General features: G+C 39.7%; 1 pseudogene; it reads right to left on the bottom strand.

Moving 5' to 3' along the window:
• Positions 1 to 777: 777 nt before the first annotated feature.
• Positions 778 to 5,949, bottom strand: LOC114198895 (glutathione peroxidase 1 pseudogene; annotated as a pseudogene).
• Positions 5,950 to 9,038: the final 3,089 nt, after the last annotated feature.

Here is a 9,038-nt window from a genome sequence, read left to right as displayed (position 1 = left end):
TCAGGAGGGGTTAGAGGCCAAAGCCAAGACTAGAATGAATGCATCTGCTAGCTGACCTTTAAATATTTCAAGTTAAAGGTTGGGCTCTGATGATTTGTTCTGGATGACCAATACATTTGCTTTTTCATGCTTCTTCAGGCTCCCTTCAGCTAGATTCACATTCTCTAGTTTTCAGGATATGGTTCTCTCTCCCCTGGTTGGTCCAGGGACGGGACCTTTCTAAATTCCTTGTTAATCCCTGAATGTTAATCACCACCCTGTAAGGTCTATTGATAGCTGGCAGTTCCTATAAGATATACCCACTCCACCAACCCCAGTTGGAAACTTTGGCACACAGATGGGCCCCTGACTTCTCTGATTTCCTTTCCCTAGTTACCCCTTAACTCCATCCCTCCCACCCCACCATTGGGGTAGGGTTAAGACCCAAGCAGGAGGTCACAGTATCCTGTAACAGCAGTAATGCTGTGGCTGAGCAAAAATTCCATTTCTAAGGAGACATTCTAATAATGGTAAGTTTAGAAACCCCACATCCCTTTTTCTATGGTTTCAAAAGAGGCCACAAATCAGCCTTGTCAAACATGCATATAGATTTTATCTGTTAAGTGGAAGATAAAAGAGCAAGGACCCTTTTCAGATATTCAGGCTTGAGTGAAAATTTACACTGCTGACCTCCAGGCCATAGTTGAGAAAACATTTTCTCTGCCAGAAAATTCTAGCAGTCTCTCCTTCTCAGGTTCAGTTCATTGATTCAATGGATACACCAATACCTTTGCTTGGTTTTTTTTTTTTTTTTTTTTGCTGACACCCAACACTTTATTACTGAGGAGCCTTGTTAGGGAGGGGGTGCTGGGATGGACAAAAGCGCCTAGCTCAAGGTGATTTTTCTGGAAATCAGGTGTTCCTCCATGCAGATTTCGAGGAAACACCGTCATGGATGAAATCCCGAGGGCAGCGCTGCCAAGCATCAGGGGTAGGAGGGTTGCCTAGGCACTGCGGGGCCCCTGGGACGGCAGGGCTTCGATGTCAGGCTCGATATCGATGGTTGGAAAGCGGCGGCTGTACCTGCGCACAGGCACATCATCTGGGCCCACCATCTGGGCCCACCAGGAACTTCTCAAAGTTCCAGGCGATGTCGTTGCGGCACACGGGAGACCAGATGATGAACTTGGGGTCGGTCATGAGCGCAGTGGCATCGTCACTGGGGGCAGGCAGGGACTCCCGCAGGAAGGCGAAGAGGGGGTGCGCCTGCGCGCCATTCACCTCGCACTTCTCAAAAAGCATGAAGTTGGGCTCGAACCCGCCGCCAGGTCGGACGTACTTGAGGGAATTCAGGATCTCTGCGTTCTTAGCGTTCTCCTGATGCCCGAACTGGTTGCACGGGAAGCCGAGCACAACCAGGCCCCGGGCCCGAGGCGCCGCTGCAGCTCGTTCATCTGGGTGTAGTCCCGGACCGTTGTGCCTCAGAGCGATGCCACATTCTCCATGAGCAGCACCTTGCCCCGCAGGGAACCCAGGCTCAGGGTCCAACCTGTCAGGTCCCTAGCTCCTTCTGGTTTTCCCAGAATGCCACATTTAACTTAGGAAGTGCTTAATTGGTGCTTTAATATCAGCTTAGTACTCCCTCCATTATTTCTGAACTCTGACAGCCCCATCACATTTCTCCCCTTTAATGTTTAATGCAATGATGACTGTTACTGATTAGGACTAAATTTTACCCCAGGATGTCCAGGGAATAAATGTTTTTATTAAGAGTACAAGAGAGGGAAAGCCATTCTGAAAAATAGAAAAGATTCCTGTGATTTCTCTCTTGAGACTCATTGAGCAGAGAGCAGAGCTGGCTTGTGGTTATTATTTGATCAGCTAGAGCTAATCTGTGTTGATGCCTCCTGCCAAGTCCTACCATTTTGTGATTTCTCATCTACTAATACATAATGTATAGATCTGGATATAGGCAAATCAATTATCCTGCTTCAAGGAAGCAAAGCCAAACTAATGAAACATTAGCCTAAGACTTCAGGAAAATTAGAGAATTGAAGACCCAGGTGTGGGTGTTTTATAAGTATGTGTAGGAACTTTCAAAGAGGAAGACAGAGAAGGGGTCCAAAGAGCAAAGGAGGGGAAATAAGGGGGCAAATTTTCATTGCTTGAGTCCAAAATAAACTGGCTGTTTTGTGTAGAGGACATCTGACTGTAATAACAAAGATTCATGTGAAACAACACCCAGATGATTCCCAGAACCTTGGCTTCCTTGTGTTAAATTATCAGATGCAGCAAGATATATATTTAGCTCTATTGAGGCAAACTAAGGATCAGCATGAACATACACTGGAGAAATTATAAGTAACAGGTTGTTCTAGGGAAGATTGTCTGTGCCATGCTTGAATTCTTCAGTTCACAAGAAATCTGAAAATTGATGGCACAGACACAATGTCTTAATATCCATGGGGGTTTGAAGATGTGAAATTGGATGGGGTCGGGGGTACACTTGAAGGCTGGCTTCAAGCACTGTGTGCTTGTGAAGCTAGTTTAAATCCATCTTTCTCCAGAGATTGATTTTTAAAACTTTTAAAACATACACTATGCCCTTTTAGTTACATGTAAAAATGTTACTGGATGTGTTGTTATTTTTCAGAAAATATGGATTTTTCTAGGTGAATTTAATCCAGAACCTTATGATTTAAGACACTTGTAAGAAGCAATTTTTTATACCACTAAGAATTCCTTGGATGGAGCTCAGTGCCTAGCATGTAGTACTTAAGAAGTGTTTAAATGGAAAGGTAAATGGGTGAGTAAATGAATAAAAGGTCTCATTTGCATTCAGCTAGAGCATTCTGTATGCATATGGGTGTATGCCAGTAATAACTAAATATTTTTAAGAAGAGTAGGAGGACCCTAGGCTCACCCCGTCCCATGGATACAACTAGATAACACTCACATCAATGTAAATAACCCAGAAAACAGCCTGAAGACTGACAGAATAAACTCCACAACTAAATGTAGACAAGAGGCCACATGGAAGAGCATAGGAAGGGCAGAGATCCAGTGGGGAACTAAACAGACTCCTGGGACTGCCTGCTGGAGGGAGGGACACTGTGGACATGGAAAGGGAAGAGAAATAGACCTCCACAGCGAGGAGCTTGCACAGGGAAGATGAATCCCCACAACATTTGGCTTTGGAGACGAGAAGGGCCAAATTTTATGAGTTCTTCAACCAGTAGCACTTAAAACCTGGAATTTTAAAAAATCAGCAGGCTTGGCTCTGGGAGAGCTGGAAGGATGAGCGGAAACTGAGTCCCCACCCTTATAAAGAGATAGTCCACAAGAGTCCACAAAGATACAGCACAGAAGCAGTTTTTTTTAAATTTTATTTTATTATGTTAATCACCATACACCATTACATAATGATGTAATCATCATTAGTTTTTGATGTAGTGTTCCATGATTCATTGTTTGCGTATAACACCCAGTGCTCCACGCAGAACGTGCCCTCTTTAATACCCATCACCAGGATAACCCATCCTCCATCCCCCTCCCCTCTAGAACCCTCAGTTTGTTTCTCAGAGTCCATAGTTTCTCATGGTTTGTCTCCCCCTCCAATTTCCCCCCTTCATTCTTCCCCTTCTGCTATCTTCTTCTTCTTCTTCTTTTTTAACATATAATGTATTATTTGTTTCAGAGGCACAAATCTGTGATTCAACAGTCTTGCACAATTCACAGTGCTCACCATAGCACATACCCTTCCCAATGTCTATCACCCAGCCACCCCATCCCTCCCACCCCCCACCACTCCAGCAACCCTCAGTTTGTTTCCTGGGATTAAGAATTCCTCATATCAGTGAGGTCATATGATACATGTCTTTCTCTGATTGACTTATGTCACTCAGCATAACACCCTCCAGTTCCATCCACGTCGTTGCAAATGGCCAGATCTCATTCCTTTTGATGGCTGCATAATATTCCATTGTATATATACACCACATCTTCTTTATCCAGGCATACAGGAGGGATTGTTATTTACTCATCTCAGAGCCCACCACAGGGGCAGAAATCACTGGGGAACTCCTCCATGAACAAAGGAATTCATATGTGCCATTTCCCTCCCCCCACACCCCAGTATAAACACAGGGCTACCTGCAGGGCTCCCTACCTAACTTGCTAGCACTGCTGCTCTGACCCCTCCTGACCCCACCCACATGTTGAACAGACCCATCTATATGCTTCCTACAAGAGACCCATTTCAGACTGAAAGACACATGTTAATTGAAAGTGAAGGGATGGAAAAGCATTTATCATGCAAATGGATGTGAAAAGTCCAGGATAACAATACTTATATTGGACAAAACAGACTTTAAACAAAGAAGGACACTATATAATCATTCAGAGGACAATGCAACAAGAATACATAACAATTGTCAGTGTTTATGCACCCAACATGGGAGCACCCAGATACTTAAAGCAGTTAATAACAAACATAAAGGAAATAATCAATAGTAATATAATAATAGTAGGGGACTTTAATACCCCACTTACATCAATGGACAGATCACCCAAACAGAAAATCAATAAACAAACAGTAGCTTTGAATGACATATTGAACGAGATGGGTTTAACAGATATATTCAGAATATTCCATCCTCAAACAGCAGAATACACATTCTTCTCAAGTACACATGGAATATTCTCCATAATAGATCACATATTAGGCCACAGAACAAGTCTCAAGAAATTCAAAAAGATCAAAGTCATTCTATGCATTTTTTCTAACCACAACACTATGAAACTACAAATCAACCACAAGGAAAAAATCTGGAAAGAACACCAATACATGGAGGTTAAATAATATGCTACTAACAAAGAATGGGTCAACCAAGAAATTAGAGAAGAAATAAAAAAATACATGGAGAGAGATGAAAATGAAAACACAAGTGTCCAAAATCTTTGGGATGCAGCAAAAGTGTTTCTAAGAAGGATGTTTGTAGCAATACAGGCCTACTCAAGAAGCAAGAAAAATCTCAAATAAACAACCTAACCATATAGCTAAAGGAGCTAGAAAAAGAAGAACAAACCCAAAACCAGCAAAAGGAAAGAAATAATAAAAATTAGAGAAGAAATAAATTAAATGTTAAAAAATGAAATCTTGACATTTGCAATGACATGGATGGAGCTAAAGAGTATTATGCTAAACGAAATAAGTCAGTCAGAGAAAGACAAATACCATGTGACTTCACTTATATGTGAACGTCAAGAAACCAAACAGATGAGCAAAGGAAATAAAGAGAGGGGCAAACCAAGAAACAGATTCTCAACCATAGAGAACAAACTGAGGGTTACCAGAGGTGAGGTGGGTGGGAGGATGGGTTAAATAGGTGATGGGGATGGGGAGTACACTTGTGATGAGTACTGGATGTTGTATGAAAGTGCTGAATCACTAAATTGTACACCCCCTAATATTACACTGTATGTTAACTAGGATTTTTTTTTTTTAAAGATTTTATTTATTTGGCAGGGAGAGAGAGCGAGCACAAGCAGGAGGAGTGGAATGGGGAGAAGAGGGTCCCTGCTGAGCAGGGAGCCTGATGTGGGGCTCAATCCCAGGACCCTGGGATCATGACCCAAGCCAAAGGCAGATGCTTAATCGACTGAGCCATCCAGGTGCCCCAACTAACTAGAATTTAAATAAAAACTTAAAAAAAATTTTTTTTAAAGGAATAGATCAATGAAACCAGAAGCTTCTTTCAAAAGATCAATAAAACTGATAAACCTTTAGCCAGACTCATCAAAAAAGAGAGGATTTAAATAAGCAAAATACAAAAATGAAAGAGGAGAAATAGCAACCAACACCACAGAAATACAAGCAATTTTAACAGAATATTATGAACATCTATATGCCAACAAATTGGACAACCTAAAAGAAATGGATACATTCCTAGAAATATATAACTTACCCATATGGAAACAGGAAGAAATAGAAAATTTGAACAAATTATCAGCAATAAATTGAATCAGTAATCAAAAAATTCTCAACAAACCAAAGTCCAGGACCAGATGGCTTCACAGGTGAATTCTACCAAACATCTAAAGAAGAGTTAATACCTATTCTTCGCAAACTATTCCGGAAAGCAGAAGAGGAAGGAAAACTTCTAGATTCATCCTATGAAGCCAGCATTACTCTGATACCAAAACCAGATAAAGACACCACTAAAAAAGAGAACTACAGGCCAATACTTCTCATGAATATAGATGCAAAATCCCTCAACAAAATATAACCAAACTGAACCCAACAGTACATTAAAAAAATCATACACCACGATCAAGTGGGAATTTTTCCTGGGTTGCAAGAATGGTTCAATACTTGCAAAACGATCAAAGTGATACATCACATCAATAAGAGAAAGCCTAAAAACCATATGCTCATTTCAATAGATGCAGAAAAAGCATTTGACAAAGAACAACATCCATTCATGATAAAAACTCTCAAGAAAGTAGGTTTTGAGGGAACATACCTCAACATAATAAAGGCCACTTATGAAAAGCCCACAGCCAACATCATGCTCAATGGGGAATAAGTGAGAGCGGTCCTCCTAAGATCAGCAACAAGACAAGGATGTCCACTCTCACCACTTTCATTCAACATAGTATTGGAAGTCCTAGCCACAGCAATCAGACAAGAAAAAGGAATAAAAAGCATCCAAATCGGTAAGGAAGAAGTAAAACTCTATTTATAGTATATATAGAAAACCTGAAAGACTCCACCCAAAAGCAACTAGGACTGATAAATGAATTCAGTAAGGTCGCAGGGTACAAAATCAATGTACAGAAATCTGTTGCATTTCTATACACTAATAATGAAGCAGCAGAAAGTAAACTTATGAAAACAATCCCAATCCCATTTACAATTGCACCAAAAACAATAAAATACCTAAGAATAAACTTAACCAAGTAGGTGAAAGACCTGTACTGTGAAAACTATAAAACACTGATGAAAGAAATTCAAGTCAGGCAAAGAAATGGAAAGACATGGCATGCTCATGGACTGGAAAAAGAAATATTATTAAAATGTCTATATTGCCCAAAGCAATCTACAGATTTAATGCAATCCTAATGAAAATACCACCATCATTTTTCACAGAACTAGAACAAACAATCCTATAATTGGTAGGGAACTGCAAAAGACCTTGAATAGCCAAACCAATCTTGAAAAATAAAAACAAAACTAGAGGTATGACAATTCCAGACTTCAAGTTATACTAAAAGTGGTAATAATTAAAACAGAATGGTACTGGCATAAAAATAAACACCTAGATCAATGGAACAGAGTAGAAAACCCCAAAATAAACCCACAGTTATATGGTCAGTTAATCTTTGACAACACAGGAAAGAATATACAATGGGAAAAAGACAGTCTCTTCAACAAATGGTGTTGGCAAAACTGGACAGCAACATGCAAAAGAATGAAACTGGAACACTTCCTTACACCATACACAAAAATAAACTCAAATTAAAGACCTAAGTGTGAGGCCTGAAACCATAAAAATCCTAGAAGAGAGCACAGGCAGTAATGTCTTTGACATAAACCATAGCAACATTTTTCTAGATATGTCTCCCGAAGCAAGGGAAATAAAAGCAAAAATAAGCTATTGGGACTACATCAAAATAAATAGCTTCCGCACAGCGAAGGAAACAATCAACAAAACTAAAGCCTACTCAAGGGGAGAAGATATTTGCAAATGACCTAACTGATAAAGGATTAGTATCCAAAATACAGAAAGAACTTATACAACTCAACACCCAAAAAACAAATAATCCTTTTAAGAAATAGGCAGAAAATATGAACAGACAGTTATCCAAAGAAGACTTACAGATGGCCAAAACACTCATGAAAAGATGCTCATTACTCATCACTAGGGAAAGGCAAACCAAAACCACAATGAGAGATCACCTCACACCTGTCAGAATGGCTAAAATCAAAAACACAAGAAACAACAAGTGTTGGTGAGGGTGTGGAGAAAAAGGATCCCTTGTGCACTGCTGGTGGGAATGCAAACTGGTACAGCCACTCTGGAAAACATTATGGAGTTTCGTCAAAAAATTTAAAATAGAACTATCCCATGATCCAGAAATCTCACTACTGGGTATTTACCCCAAAAATAGAAAATCATGAATTCGAAGGTATACATGCCCTCCTATGTTTATTGTAGCATTATTTACTATAGCCAAACTAAGGAAGTAGCACAAGTGTCCATCAACAAATGAATGGATAGGGAAGAAGTGATATATATATAGAGAGAGCAATATTATTCAGCTATGAAAAAGAATGAAATCTTGCCATTTGCAATGACATGGAGAGAGCTATAGAGTATAATGCTAAGTGAACTGTCAGTCTGATAAAGATAAATAACATGTGATTTCACTCATGTGAAATTTAAGAAACAAAGAGCAAAGGAAAAGTAGAAAAGAGAGATGAACCATGAAACAGCCTCTTAACTACAGAGAACAAACTGATGGTTACCAGAGGGAGGTGCGGGGGGGGGGGGGGCAATTAAAAAGTACACTTACGATGAAAAAATAAAATTAAAAAATTGAAAAAACTATTCATCTGCAAAAAAAATCTACATTATTGCTCAAGCCCAAAGTTGAGGAATTTACCTTGGCTCCTCACTTTTCTTTACCTCTCTTGTATCTCATCCACCAGCAAAATATCATTAATCTCTTGTACATATGTTTTGAACTCATATGTTCTGAACCCATATCCATATTCCCATTAACACCTATGGAATTCAAACCTCAACTAAAAATTATATGCTTCCTTTTGCCCAGCTTGATTGAAAAGGGAACACTTAAAACAAAGAATCCTGGATTGAGAGAAGATGCTGTGGAAATTTTGTTTATATAGATGAGGTGCTGTTCATGAAAGGCTTTTCTTTTGATACTCAAATTAAACAGAAGCTTTGATTCTTCAATTAATTAAGCTGAAGGTGAGTTTCACGAAAACTAAATTTATCTATGTTTTTCTTCCTGTCCCAAATGGTAGACTTCCT

The sequence above is a fragment of the Eumetopias jubatus genome, unplaced genomic scaffold (assembly GCF_037043125.1).
Source record: "Eumetopias jubatus isolate StellerSeaLion01/CBP00866 unplaced genomic scaffold, mEumJub1_p1.0 scaffold_10, whole genome shotgun sequence".
NCBI classification, from domain to species: Eukaryota; Metazoa; Chordata; class Mammalia; order Carnivora; family Otariidae; genus Eumetopias; species Eumetopias jubatus.
Note: the sequence above shows the minus strand (reverse complement) of the source record. Positions and strands in the feature narration are given on the sequence as shown.